General features: G+C 43.3%; 1 long non-coding RNA gene across 1 annotated transcript in view; it reads left to right on the forward strand.

Moving 5' to 3' along the window:
- The first annotated feature begins 6,184 nt into the window (after positions 1–6,184).
- Positions 6,185–13,099, forward strand: part of LOC308458471 — an 84,397-nt gene continuing 77,482 nt past the window's right edge. The window contains exon 1 of the long non-coding RNA XR_013977451.1: positions 6,185–6,441. This is a non-coding gene — a long non-coding RNA (uncharacterized lncRNA). The remainder of the gene's footprint in view (positions 6,442–13,099) is intronic.

Genomic DNA, 13,099 nt, shown 5'->3' on the forward strand with positions numbered 1-13,099 from the left:
ATCTGCACCAAAATCATGGGCAGTACTGCTGAGCTATGTCTTCAGCCCAAGCTTAGAAAATCCAAAATCAATCCTCAGAAGCACGATCCAGTGTTGAAGTAATTGAACAGTTGTCCAAAACAAAAACCCCATCATAATTCACAAAATGCCCCCAAGCTAAGAGCCAGGGCAAGCAAAAAGCCAAAGTTGGGGAACTTGTCACCCTCCAGATGTTGTTGGATTGCAATTCCCATCAGCTCCAGCCAGTATGGCCAATGGTCAAGGATGATGAGTTGTAGTCCTGCAATATGTGGAGGGTCCCAGATTCCCTACCCATTACCACAGTGCTTATTTATACAAATGCCAATTTTTTTAAAAAAACAAAACAACAAAACAAAACAAAACAAAAGCATGAGTGCACACCCCATGCAATCATGCATTATCAAAAGTTTATCTTCTAAAAATGCCTAATTGGTCCCTATATCAACTTGAATATATTTTAGCCATTTTGGTCTTTAGCAGCTTGTAACCATAGCCAGTCGAAGTTTGCACTTTTGTGCACGCATGAGAATCCGCCCAAGCATGAAGAACAGCAGACTTGGTTGAGGGATCTCTGGGGAGCCAGGAGGAATCAAGCGACAGATCCTTGAGCAGAACTGGTTACAACAGACATTGCATATCTTCAACTTCCTTTATTATAGAACTGTACAAACCTATGATTTCTGGGGCATGCCATGCCCTGCTTGGTGACAATAAACAAGGAGGCAACCTTGAAACATGTCTATATCCATACGTGTATGTCACAGCTTTAAAAGTGAGAGTCCCAGGCAGTGATAACATCAGGTCAAGGCCTTACTTGGCAGAATGAGTGAGAGGGCCCCCAAGTTTAGCAGGAGGAGGACAGGAGGCGGGCAGGTGTGGAGGACTCCCTGGTCCTGAATTAGGTAACTGTGCCCCAGAAGGACCAGCTGCGCAGCCTGGGAGTCTTTTTGGGCTCACAGCTGTCCATGGAGGCGCAGGTCAGTTCTGTGTCCAGGGCAGCTGTTTACCAGCTCCACCTGGTACACAGGCTGAGACCCTACCTGCCCACAGACTGTCTTGCCAGAGTGGTGCATGCTCTAGTTATCTCTTGCTTGGATTACTGCAATGCGCTCTATGTGGGTCTACCTTTGAAGGTGACCCAGAAACTACAACTAATCCAGAATGTGGCAGCTAGACTGGTGACTGGAAACGGCCGCCGAGACCATATAACACTGGTCTTGAAAGACCTACATTAGCTCCCAGTACGTTTCCGAGCACAATTCAAAGTGTCGGTGCTGACCTTTAAAGCCCTAAACGGCCTCAGTCCAGTATACCTGAAGGAGCGTCTCCACCCCCATTGTTCTGCCCAGACACTGAGGTCCAGCACCGAGGGCCTTCTGGTGGTTCCCTCACTGTGAGAAGCCAAGTTACAGGGAACCAGGCAGAGGGCCTTCTCAGTAGTGGCACCCGCCCCGTGGAACGCCCTCCCACCAGATGTCAAAGAGAACAACAACTATCAGATGTTTAGAAGACATCTGAAGGCAGCCCTGTTTAGGGAATCTTTTAATGTTTGATGGATTACTGTATTTTAATATTTTGTTAGAAGCCACACAGAGTGGCTGGGGAAGCCACTCTGGGCGGGGTATAAATAATAAATTATTATAATATTATTATTATTGCCAAATTTAGAAGTAGTGAAGCAATGCCCATTACCAAGTAATGTCTGGGGTTGTGTAGGTGGTGGTAGGGATTAAGTCCAGGGTTTGGAATTATCTATCTGCATGAGGTGTTCCAAAGCTCCCAGGTTTTGTATCTAACTGTACCTCTGGTCCCAGGGGCTGATAATTTGGGGGTTGAAATATTTAAAGACCACACTTTTAATAAAAATAAAAAAAAACACCACAAGGCAGTTGTATGCTCCATTCATTCTGTGTTAGTCACTGCTACCCTACAAATAGTCATTGCTACCCTACAAATCAAGGAAATTTGACAGGAGGGTGGAAGTGGGAAACTCTCTTGTCCCATGACCTCTTGTTGCAGGAATGCAAAATAGTGATTTCGATTTCCATAGCTATATGCCAGTATAACCAGGGACAAAGTTCAGCCAGCGGAGACTGGCAGAGTATGCCAGCACACTCTCTGGCAGGAGAGCCAATGTCAGCCCTGTTTATTCCAGTGTTTTTACTCAATATCCAAGCCGAACCCCAGAGAGTTTTCCAGCTCCATTTATTTTGTTTTCTTTGGTTCTCTTAGAGTACTCGTCTTGTCTGCCTTTTGAAAAGGAAAGAGTAGAGCAGGCTGTAAAGAGGTCCCTGCCTGGTCAAACGTTATGTGAGTGAAGTAGTGCATTTAGTCTGCTGGAGTTTCTAGGAGGCTCTAGATGGGATCTCTGGCTTAATCATCTGGCAGAAAAGAATTATTACATAAAAATGGAGTAGAACCTTGTTGGGGGTGGGGGAGACAGGGAGAAACCAGAAAACAAAAATCCAGAAAAATGGATCCAGAAAATGAAATGCCAAAAATAAAACTCTGTAATACAGTAGCTGAAATAGATAACCCCCCCAAATGAGCATATATCAAAATAATAAATGTACAACATGTGAAGAACCATACAAAAATCGGTACAAAAAGAAAACCTCTGTTCAGCAGGCAAAAAATTCTTATGGTTCTTCAATCAGATTCTCTAGATAGCCAAAAGGTTATTAAAATTATTAACACTCGGCTGCTATTAGCTGTTAATGGGAAAACATTCATAATATAAGTGGCGGTATGTTTTCACCTGTGTGACTGATAGAATTTTGGGGTGAATCAACAAGAGAGGAAAAGGTTGATCCTTGCCTCCATCCACCCCACAGCACTGCAGGCCCAGTTAAAATCGGCTGCTTTTAGGTTAACAGAAATATGTTGGGAGATGCCTTCATGAACCGATGATAAAAAATTTCAGCTTGGGGAAGAGATTATCATGTCATTATCATCTTTTCAGTTTAATCTGGAACATTGCAGGACAAACCAGTACAATGGTAGGGCACAATGCTGAGGCTGTTGTACGTTAACCATGAAGTTTTCTCTGGCTAAAAAAGAAGAAAACTTAAGGAATCAGTCCCTTCAGACTAAGAAGGTGGATGGTGAAACCTTGTCTGATGCCGTTTGCTGCTGTATTGTAGTGTCCAAGATGGCCAGCAGGGAAGCCCTCAAGTCAAATCTAATATTAACAGTGAATTCACTAGCTGCAAATAAGTAAATCTTTTCTAAGCCTGTTGATATGATTGATTAGACTTGTATATCGCTTTATAGAACCAAAATTGATTATATATCAATATCTATCTTTATCTCTCTATATAAAATAATAAAAACACACAGTTGAAACATAATGAAACAATGAAGACTATCAATACAGTAACAACGATAAAAAACACATGTTAATGTTCAGATGGAACAACTCTAACATCAATATCAATAAAGCTGCCCATCTGTTTGGGAGAATAAAATTGTTCTTATCTGGCTCCAAAATGATAGTAAAGTTGGCATTAGGTGCCTCCCTGGGGAAATTGTTCCAAAGATGAAGGGATATTAAGGTAAAGAGACCCCTGACCATTATGTCCAGTCGTGGCTGACTCTGGGATTGCGGCGCTCATCTCGCTTTATTGGCCGAGGGAGCCGGCATACAGCTTCCGGGTCATGTGACCAGCATGACTAAGCCGCTTCTGGTGAACGAAAGCAGCACACAGAAACGCTGTTTACCTTCCCGCCGGAGTGGTACCTATTTATCTACTTGCACTTTGACGTGCTTTCGAACTGCTAGGTTGGCAGGAGCAGCGACCGAGCAATGGGAGCTCACCCCGTCACAGGGATTCGAACTGCGACCTTCTGATCGGCAAGTCCTAGGCTCTGTGGTTTAACCCACAGAGCCACTAGAGAGAATAATATTGCAATCTGCTTGGCTATTGTGAGAACACGCTGCTGGACTAGATAGATCTGGCAGGCTCTTCTGTTTACATGTAATAATTATATTATTTGCCTGCCTTACAGGGCCATTCTATGGCAAGCTGGGCCAGGGTATGCTAAAATTGCAGTGACTGTTCTTATAGGCACATGCTTCTGCAGCGTGTAAGGAAAGACCTTGCGTGCAGAATCATCTGGCTTCACTCAAGGTCCTTTGTTATTCTTAAGCAATCCTGCATAACTTGCAGCATCCCGAGAGAAGCCAAAGATGCTCAGAGTCAGGGGTCTGAAGTCATTTCCTCTACTCTGATTCCAGAGAAGCAACTGGAGTGGAAAATTGTCTTTGATCAAAGAACTGCACGATAATTATGGTATATAAATATGTTGGTGGCAATTCTATAAATACCCAAGTATTTCAAAGCAGGACCGGTGAAGAGGGGGGGTGGGGTGGACAGGGGAAAAAAATCAGATTAAGTTAAATCAATGATAAAATCAGCATGTTTGGTTAGGGAAGAGTTTTTTCTTTCATTCATTCTCTCTGCCTAGCACTCTTCTCCTTTAGTTGCTATCAGACTCACAGAGACATGATGTGCCTTGAGGCAAAAGGTATTGCCAGCTGGATCTGAGTTGGTTTTTCGATGGGAGTCGTTCAATGGAATCTATTGATTTTCTGATAAAGTACCAGTGCTAATGCAATCCCACAGCTGGGTTAATCCAGCAGCCTAATTAATTAGCATGGGAACCTGCTAATCAGTTAACATTTCCGACATGTTTCTCCTTGCTGCAGTGCGGCTGGATCCAGATGGGTCTTAGGGTTTGCAAATGTTTTCGCACGTCCTTCACCCGACTCAACACTATGAAATATTATCAGTTGAATCACATATTCAGTCAGTCACAAACTGTGGCTGTTAACCCACGTGCCTGTTTTCCACTTCAGTCTAAATGCTAGCAAACTCAAGATTCTTATATAACAAGCTATGCTAATTGGTTATGTAAGTGTTCCCAGACCTATATGTGTCCTGGTTTACATGCGCAAAGAAACTCCCACATTAAGTGTGTGTTCACAGAGATCACTGCGTACCACCAGGGTTAAGAGTTGAGCTGGAATTCAACCATGAAATCTGCTAAAAGATGTAAGATTCGTCCAGGAATGGCAGGACATTTTCAGCCCAACAGTTGCATTCCCTTCTGGGCAACCTCCCTGAGGGTACATGTCTGTGGCTGCTGGCATAGCTCAGTCAGTAGAGCATGAGGCTCTTAATCTTAGCGTCATGAGTTTGAGCCCCACATTGGGCAAAAGATTCCTGCATCACAGGGGACTGGACTAGATGATCCTTATGGCCCCTTCCAAATCTACAATTTTACAATTCTATTATTCAGAGGCAAAAGTGAGTGGAACTATGACTGCAAATGTTACCTTTGTAAATTAGGCTACTTTCGACACACACTCGCACACGTCTCTCCATCCAAAGACGCAAGATGCATCCTACGATTCTATGATACATGCATGTCTGCCCACATGCAGACACATCCCCAAATGCACATACAGTGTGTGTGTGTGTGTGTGTGTGTGTGTGTGTGTGTGTGTGTGTAAGTCCTTCTGTTTCCCCACTGTACAGTGTCAGGAACATAGGAAGTTGCTTGATAACAAGTCAGTGCACCCAGTTCAATACTGTCTACACTGACAGGCAGGATTTTAGGCAAGGATCTTTCCCAGCCCTACCTGGAGTTGTCATGAATTGAACCTGGGACACTTTGCATACAAAGCATGTGCTCTAGCTCTGAGCTGTGGCCCATCCCATGAAATGTTCATTGTACATGCAGAGGCTGAAACTTGTCTGAACAGAGCTATTTTTCAGAATGAATTGTTTACCTGTGGCTCAGGGAGGCTAGAGGGGCACAGAACGGGAGGGCCCTTAACCCTATTCAGAATTCAGAATACAGATAGGTAGCCGTGTTGGTCTGCCATAGTCAAAATAAAAAAAATCCTTCCAGTAGCACCTTTAAGACCAACTAAGTTAGTTCTTGGTATGAGCTTTCGTGTGCAAGCACACTTCTTCAGATACACTTACAGATATACTTCAGTGTGTATCTGAAGAAGTGTGCTTGCACACGAAAGCTCATACCAAGAACTAACTTAGTTGGTCTTAAAGGTGCTAATGGAAGGATTTTTTTTATTTAGAATTCAGAATAGATATACATGGATTGCTTTCCCATATTGCACATTATTTCATGTTGTATATTGATCAGCTTCCATTACAAAAATTAAGAGGGTGTACACAGAGCTCCCAGGTGGTTTCCATCAGCTTCAGCTTCAGCAGGGAGGCTGCAATCCCTGCCTTCAAACTACACCCTTGGTTTGCGACACCTTCTGCATGAACTCTCCTTCTGTCCTGCCCATAGGGTGAGAGCAACGGTGGCGGCTTCTCCTCCATCGCTCTCAATTCTGGGCCACAGATAGCAGTCAGGAGTGAAGCAGGAGCCAGGAATTATACTGGGGTGAGTTGGGGAGTCCAAACCAATGAGTCATTGGGATTTGAGGGCATGCCAGGAGGCAGCTGGCAAAACTACCAACATTGCAATGCCCTTATACAAATCTGTGGGGCAACCACACTTGGAAAACACTGTGCACAGTTCTTGTCAGCACACCTCATGGCAAGCACAATCTACATGGATTGTAGAGCTGGAAAAGGTTCAGACAAGGGCAACCAAAATGATCAAAGGGATGGAGCAATTGCTCTATGAAGAGAAGTAACAATGTTTGAGGCTTTTTACTTTCCATGGGGATGGGGGAGGCAAGTAATGGGCAAGAGGACATGATAGAGGTGCATAAAACCTTGCAGAAAAAAATGAAGAGAGTGAAGGTTTTTTCCCTTTCGCCTAACACTAGAGCCTGGGGTCACCCATGGAAGCGTCACACTGGAAGATTTGGGCTAGATCAATGGAAGTGTTACTTCACACAGCTCATAGTTGGCCTTTAGAATTTATGGCCACCAACATGGTTGTCTTAAAAAAGATAAGCTAAGGCTATAATGGCTACAAGCCATGATGGCTATATATTACTTTCAGTATTAGTGGGATTCAGAAGTTTGCCTTTGTCTGAATACAGACAGGAGCAGAGGCGCCAGCTTTTAAAGAAGATTGCAGGGGCCTGAAGCGACCTTCTGACACCACGCGTGTGATGAACACCCACTGAACACTGAGGGGTCTGGTCCCCTAAAAAACACCGCCCCCCCTCAAAAGTGCTTCAGCCTCCTAGGTGCTGGTGCCTATGATCAGTGCTTTTTCTGGGGGGACGCAGGGGTAGGCATACCCCTAAACATTTTGTGAATCTAATGGGAGAAGAAACTAAACATTTCTTCTCTAGCATGGTGAATCATCAGTTCTGTTGCTACTCCCGATGGCGGCTTCATTTCATGTCATGGTGTTTTCTGAGTCTCAGACGGAAGTGAGTGTTTAATGTGTGAAGTAGGAGTTGGAATCTAGCTCTGTGATTGGTCAGTTTTGTTGTGTTTACTGTATTTATTTTTCCTGATTTGAACTATCAAATCAGTGTGGTGTAGTGGTTAAGAGCGGTAGTCTTGTAATCTGGGGAACCGGGTTCGCGTCTCCGCTCCTCCACATGCAGCTGCTGGGTGACCTTGGGCTAGTCACACTTCTCTGAAGTCTCTCAGCCCCACTCACCTCACAGAGTGTTTGTTGTGGGGGAGGAAGGGAAAGGAGAATGTTAGCCGCTTTGAGGCTCCTTAAAGAGAGTGAAAGGCGGGATATCAAATCCAAACTCCTCCTCCTCCTCCTCTTCTTCTTCTTCTTCTTCTTCTTCTTCTTATGGTGATTTTCTTGAGTCAAAATGAGAGTACCCCGAAACATTTTTTTTAAAGGAAAAAACCACTGCCTATGATAGGGGCGTGGGAGAACACGATTGCTCTCATAACCTGCCTTTGTTGTTTGTTTGTTTTTGTCGTTCTGAGGCATCTTGTTGGCTAGAATGCAGAACGAGCATGGGACTTTGGTCAGATCCAGTATGGCTCTTCTTATGTTTTTAAGTCAGGGCTGAAGGGCAAGATCAGAGACATGATGGGTTGTGTAGGCCTTGTTGCTGAAGCAAAGTTCCACTGAGGAAGTAAGCCCTCACGTACTCCTTGCTGTCCAGGAAGTCAGTCTCAGCCAAGTCAGTTGAGAAGGTGCTCACTGCCATGATGTAGGTTGCCACATGAAGCAATGGTCAGCATGTGGCAACCAGCACAGTGGATGGTCATGACTCCTTCAGGTATGTCTGAGGGCCCCTGCTGCACATCTTGAGTCTCTGGGGAGTTGAAGAGAAAATGTGCTTTCTAGGCAGTCTAATTATTATTTAGAAAGTAGCCACTAGTTAGCTTAATGAGCTGTAGATGCATGGAGTGCAGTTTAATGTTGCCAGGGCATACAAGTGAGAATGAGTGTGCTCCAGAGACACTTTGGCTCCTGTGTTCAGTGACTGAAAGCTTTTGCTAATTGTGCATGACCCCTATGAGAAGTAACTACCAGTCGAGTCAAGTGATAGACTGTAACAGGATGCAAAGTATTTTGGAGAAGTTCTAGGAGCATGCTATATACTCCAGCTACCAAAATTACACTCTCGCCTGCCAGGAAAATTACACTCTTCTTTGCCCCTTTCTCAAATTGCTTCGCCAAAGGGTTATAAGGACACACACACACACAGAGAGGAAAACACGAATAAAATCTGGGCAAAGACAGGATAACATTCTGCAAGGGGAAAATCTTTGCTTTCTCTGTAAACAGCAACTGCTAGGATATAAAATGAAAACACTGGAATAAACATAGCAGAGTCTGGAAGTCCTGCTTTTAAAAAAATAACGAAAGGATTGGCATAGACTGCCAAACAATTTAAGGCTGACCTTTAGGCCTGGTTGCAAACATACATGTAGGTCAGTCACTAACTGGCTAAAAACACACACACACAACCCCCCCCCCAACCAATTACAATAACTGGCTTGTTTTCTCAGCTCCCATTCATTTATTTGAATGCAGTTTAAACTTTATATGAGAGATGTTCCTGCTCAGTTATGTCCTTTTTGGTGGAATCCACCTTTCCTTCAAATTTTGATCAAATGTCTAACCTAGATCTAGAATTGCTGCTTGGGTTGGCCTGGGGCAAAGGACAAGATTGTACCTCCATGCCTCATTCCACCAACAGAAGCCAATTGGGTTGGAAGTTGAATCTTCCTTCAGTACTGGCAGCAGCACAGCACATTTGAGACCAGGACCCAGGGGAGGCTACCTAGTGCAGATAGTTCTGTCTTCCAATATCTCCCTCTGCTTAATGGTCAGGCCAGCCATGACAGCAGCCCCCTGAGAGCAGCCAGATATGAAATGCCAAAAAAGGAGAATTCATATCATCGAAAGGCAACACTAGTTTGCATAAAATTTGCATGTGGTAATTTCTGTGTATATTTAGAGACGAAGACTGCTCTGCAGCCTTAAAAATCTTTGTGGGCTTTTGCATGCTTCTGAGCTAGGATGTCCAGAACCTGAATGAAGAACAGACAAACGTGCGATTTGCTTAGTTGTTCAAGGGAAGGCGCTTCTTTACCACACATGAAAATGTTGACATGGAAGTTGAGAGTCACATCAGTCTGGCTCAGCTCTGCTTTCCATCTTTTGCCTAGGCCTGGCTTCTTGATGTCTGGCACTCTCCCAGCCCATCTCACTCTCCAGCCTGGATTAGATTAGCACCTGGATGAAGAACAGCTGGTTGGAAATGAACGAAAAGAAGCTGGTGGCAATGTTGGCAGGGGGAAAGCAAAGCTTCAAAGGAGAGACCATCTCCATTATATTAGGCACTATTGAAGGGCCTCCTCTAGATTGGACTGTAGCCTTGGGGGCCTTCTGGACTCCTTGCTGCAGTTCCCAAATGACAGGATTCGTGCCTTCTCCGTTTTCTGCCTGTGATCTCCAAGGACAGCTGTACGCCTCATGAGCTCCATATCCCCAGAGAAGATTGTGATATAATTCACAGTTGTGCCTAATCAAAGTTATATTCCCATTAAGAGCTTTCCAGGTTCCATCCAGATGTTTCTCAGAGATGATCTCAGGATAAGCATATAGTATCATTGGGCTTTCCTCGCCTTCCTTTTGGAAAGATGACACATTGTATGCCTGTGGTACTGCCCCTCTGAGGATCTTGATTTATATTCCATTTTATTTTGTCTTTGGCTATCCTCCAGCCTGTATTGTAGGGATCTGGAGTAGGGATCTCCAGATGTTGGATTCCAACACGCATAAGCTCCAGGGGGTTAATGTGGGGGGAACAGCAGGAAGGTAGGAGACAGGAGTGAGCAGAGGGGCAGCCCTAGTATGAACATGCAGAAAAAGCCAAACAAAGGATACAAGGTGCCTGGGTGGGGATGTATGGGTAGGTCATAATGTGAAAATGCAATTCTTTTAAAGCAAAAATGGTTAAATAATACTGGTCTATAACACAGTAATGGCCAGGACGAGGCAAACCATGAAATATAAGCCCACAAGGGTGAAACCTGTTCACTGAGGTTCCTTTACTCTAAAGATATGAGATCTAATTAGGATAATTGCTTAATCTACTTGCTGTGAATTTTATGGACAGTTATGGCAGCTATACTCTGATTTCAGCACATCCTACCTCTTTTTCTTCTTCTCAAAACTTTCTGTTCCTGCACCATTATACCTTGGGAATTCAGATACATGGACAGACTTCTACAGAGGAATCCCCTTTCAAAACTGACGGAGTTAAGTGTACAACACTGGTTGTAACTGGCTGGTTTAGCATTTGGCAAAAGCATCCTATAATGGGTCGGTTTGTTGTAAGCTAAACAAGTACTAAGAAATATGTTCATTTGGCAAATCCTACCTGAAAAATGGCACATCAGAAGCTGCCTTGTAACACTGGTTCAACTAACTCATATCTCCAATATAATTGGTTCAGCTGGCTCACTATTATCTCTACATTGACTGGCAGAGCTCTCCAGGTCTTCAGAAGTATTTCCCAGCCATACTTGAAGATGCTAGAGATTGAACTTGCATTACCAGTGAGTCACAGGCCTCGACCCAATGGAAACAGTGTGTGCGCATTTAAAGTCCACACTATGATTTCTTTATAGAGTGTAAATGTCTCAACAATCAGCTTCTTGTAAATGTGTATTTTGGAGAAACACAGTTGACTCAGAGGGCAAAAACCAGATGAGAAACCATCTTTTTTTTTTTTTGCAATAGTTGAAAGTGCACCGGGGGCGGGGGGGTTCAGAATTTATTTGCTCCCAGTATGAGGAAACTTAATTAACTGCATGAAGATGGAAGAAGAATGTCATCCTTTAAGCTGGATTTGCTGAAGAAAGCAAAGAGGGGGAAATGAGAGAAATGAGTGTAAACACTGGTGTTGAATTAATTGTTTGCAGTCCCTCAGTGGTCTGGAAAACTTTGTTTTTTCATTATCTTCTGTGACTTGAAGAAACGCCTAAATCATTAATAATAGCAAATTAGCTATAAATAATTGTTCTGCTTCAGATCATATTACATAAATGTGTGAATTAATGTTTATGAATTAATTCAGATGATTCATTGAGGAACATCCATTTCTAGTTCTGCTCTGAGTAGATATGTTTAAATTAATGTACATGCCTAAATGAAGTCTATTCATTTCAATGGCTCTATACTCAGAGTAGAACTCTTTGGTTGGGATTTACCTAACTAGCCCCATCAGCAATACTTGGCTGGAATTTACCTAACCAGCCCCATCAGCAATACTTTATGGGACCTTGGTCTGGGACCTTGACCTTCACAAGATGGTCAATACAGAAACACACGGTTTCAAACATTCTTCCTCCCCCACCCCATGCTGATTTTTTAAACTTATTTTTTATTAGCTTTAATGGCTGAGTGGCAATGTGTAGTGCTTTGAGGACCACTATACAGGATGATAAATAAACAAAAAAGGGATGAAAGTCAATGCTAATTTATCTGTAGAGATGCAAATTTAGGAAGAATAATTGCAATTTAAATAAAAACCAACCACATCTTACCATCTTGGGGAGATGTGTGGTTAGGTGATCTCTGTGTTAGGGATGGACAAATCTGTCCTCTTCAGGTCCTCTCCCATTGTTCTAACCTTATGTTCAGTTTGGTCCATTTCCTTACAAAAGTTTATATACATTTCCTGCTCATTCCTCTGAATATGCACATTTCTGCATGCAATTTTGCCTAATGTACACATTTTTCCCCCCAAGCATGTTTCCCTAATGTACTCTAGAATCATAGCATCATAGATCTGTAGACTTAGAAGTGACCCAAGGGTCATCTAGTCCAGCCTCCTGCAATGCAGGAATCTTTTGGCCCAATGTGGAGCTCAAACCCACAACCCTGATATTAAGAGTTTCATGCTCTACTGACTGAGCTATCCTGTTCTGTTCCATTCGGTTTTACTTGTTTAATAATGATAACAGTATTATCTGTGTGCTTGTATAATGTTGCGTTGTAATCTGCCCTGGCACATTATATTTCACTAGTATGTTGTGCATTCTTTCCCCGCATATAATCATTTTTGTACACTTTTTTTTAATATATCGTTTTTCAGAGTTTCAGTACATACATGTTCTACATCTTTTCCTCCATCTATTCCCTTTAGAACTTTTTTTGGTTGGCGAACTGCATCACAAAATTTGAGGAGCTGTAGATTTTTGAAATCCTTTGGGCCACCCTTGCTTCCCCTCTACCAAGTGTGGAACATCTGGTGTGAACTGGGCTTTCTGCCTGCAAGATCACTTGCACAGAGGCCTAGTTCATGTGACCTTTTCCTGAAGCATTCCACAAACTGGACCGCCTCATGATTTGGCTCAATTCGTGTAGAAGGTCCAATTTGAACTGGACACCTTCTATCTACATGGAGATGAGAAGGGGCTCATGCTACTCCTCCATCATTATATGGTACCTTCTCAACTGACTGGATGTAAAAACTGGGATTGGTCTTCCCAGACCACACAAACTTTCTTTAGGTATCATAGACCCTGCCTGGGGCTTCTTTCGTCCTTTCAGCTAAAAGAGTTTGCTAATATTCTATTTCTGTTTTGCCTCGGCGTTTCTCCTTCCAGTTCTGTAGAATTCGCAGAAGGTCTTCGTTGTCTTAACC

Source organism: Podarcis pityusensis (assembly GCF_964106645.2).
Source record: "Podarcis pityusensis genome assembly, chromosome: 11".
Lineage (NCBI taxonomy): Eukaryota > Metazoa > Chordata > Lepidosauria > Squamata > Lacertidae > Podarcis > Podarcis pityusensis.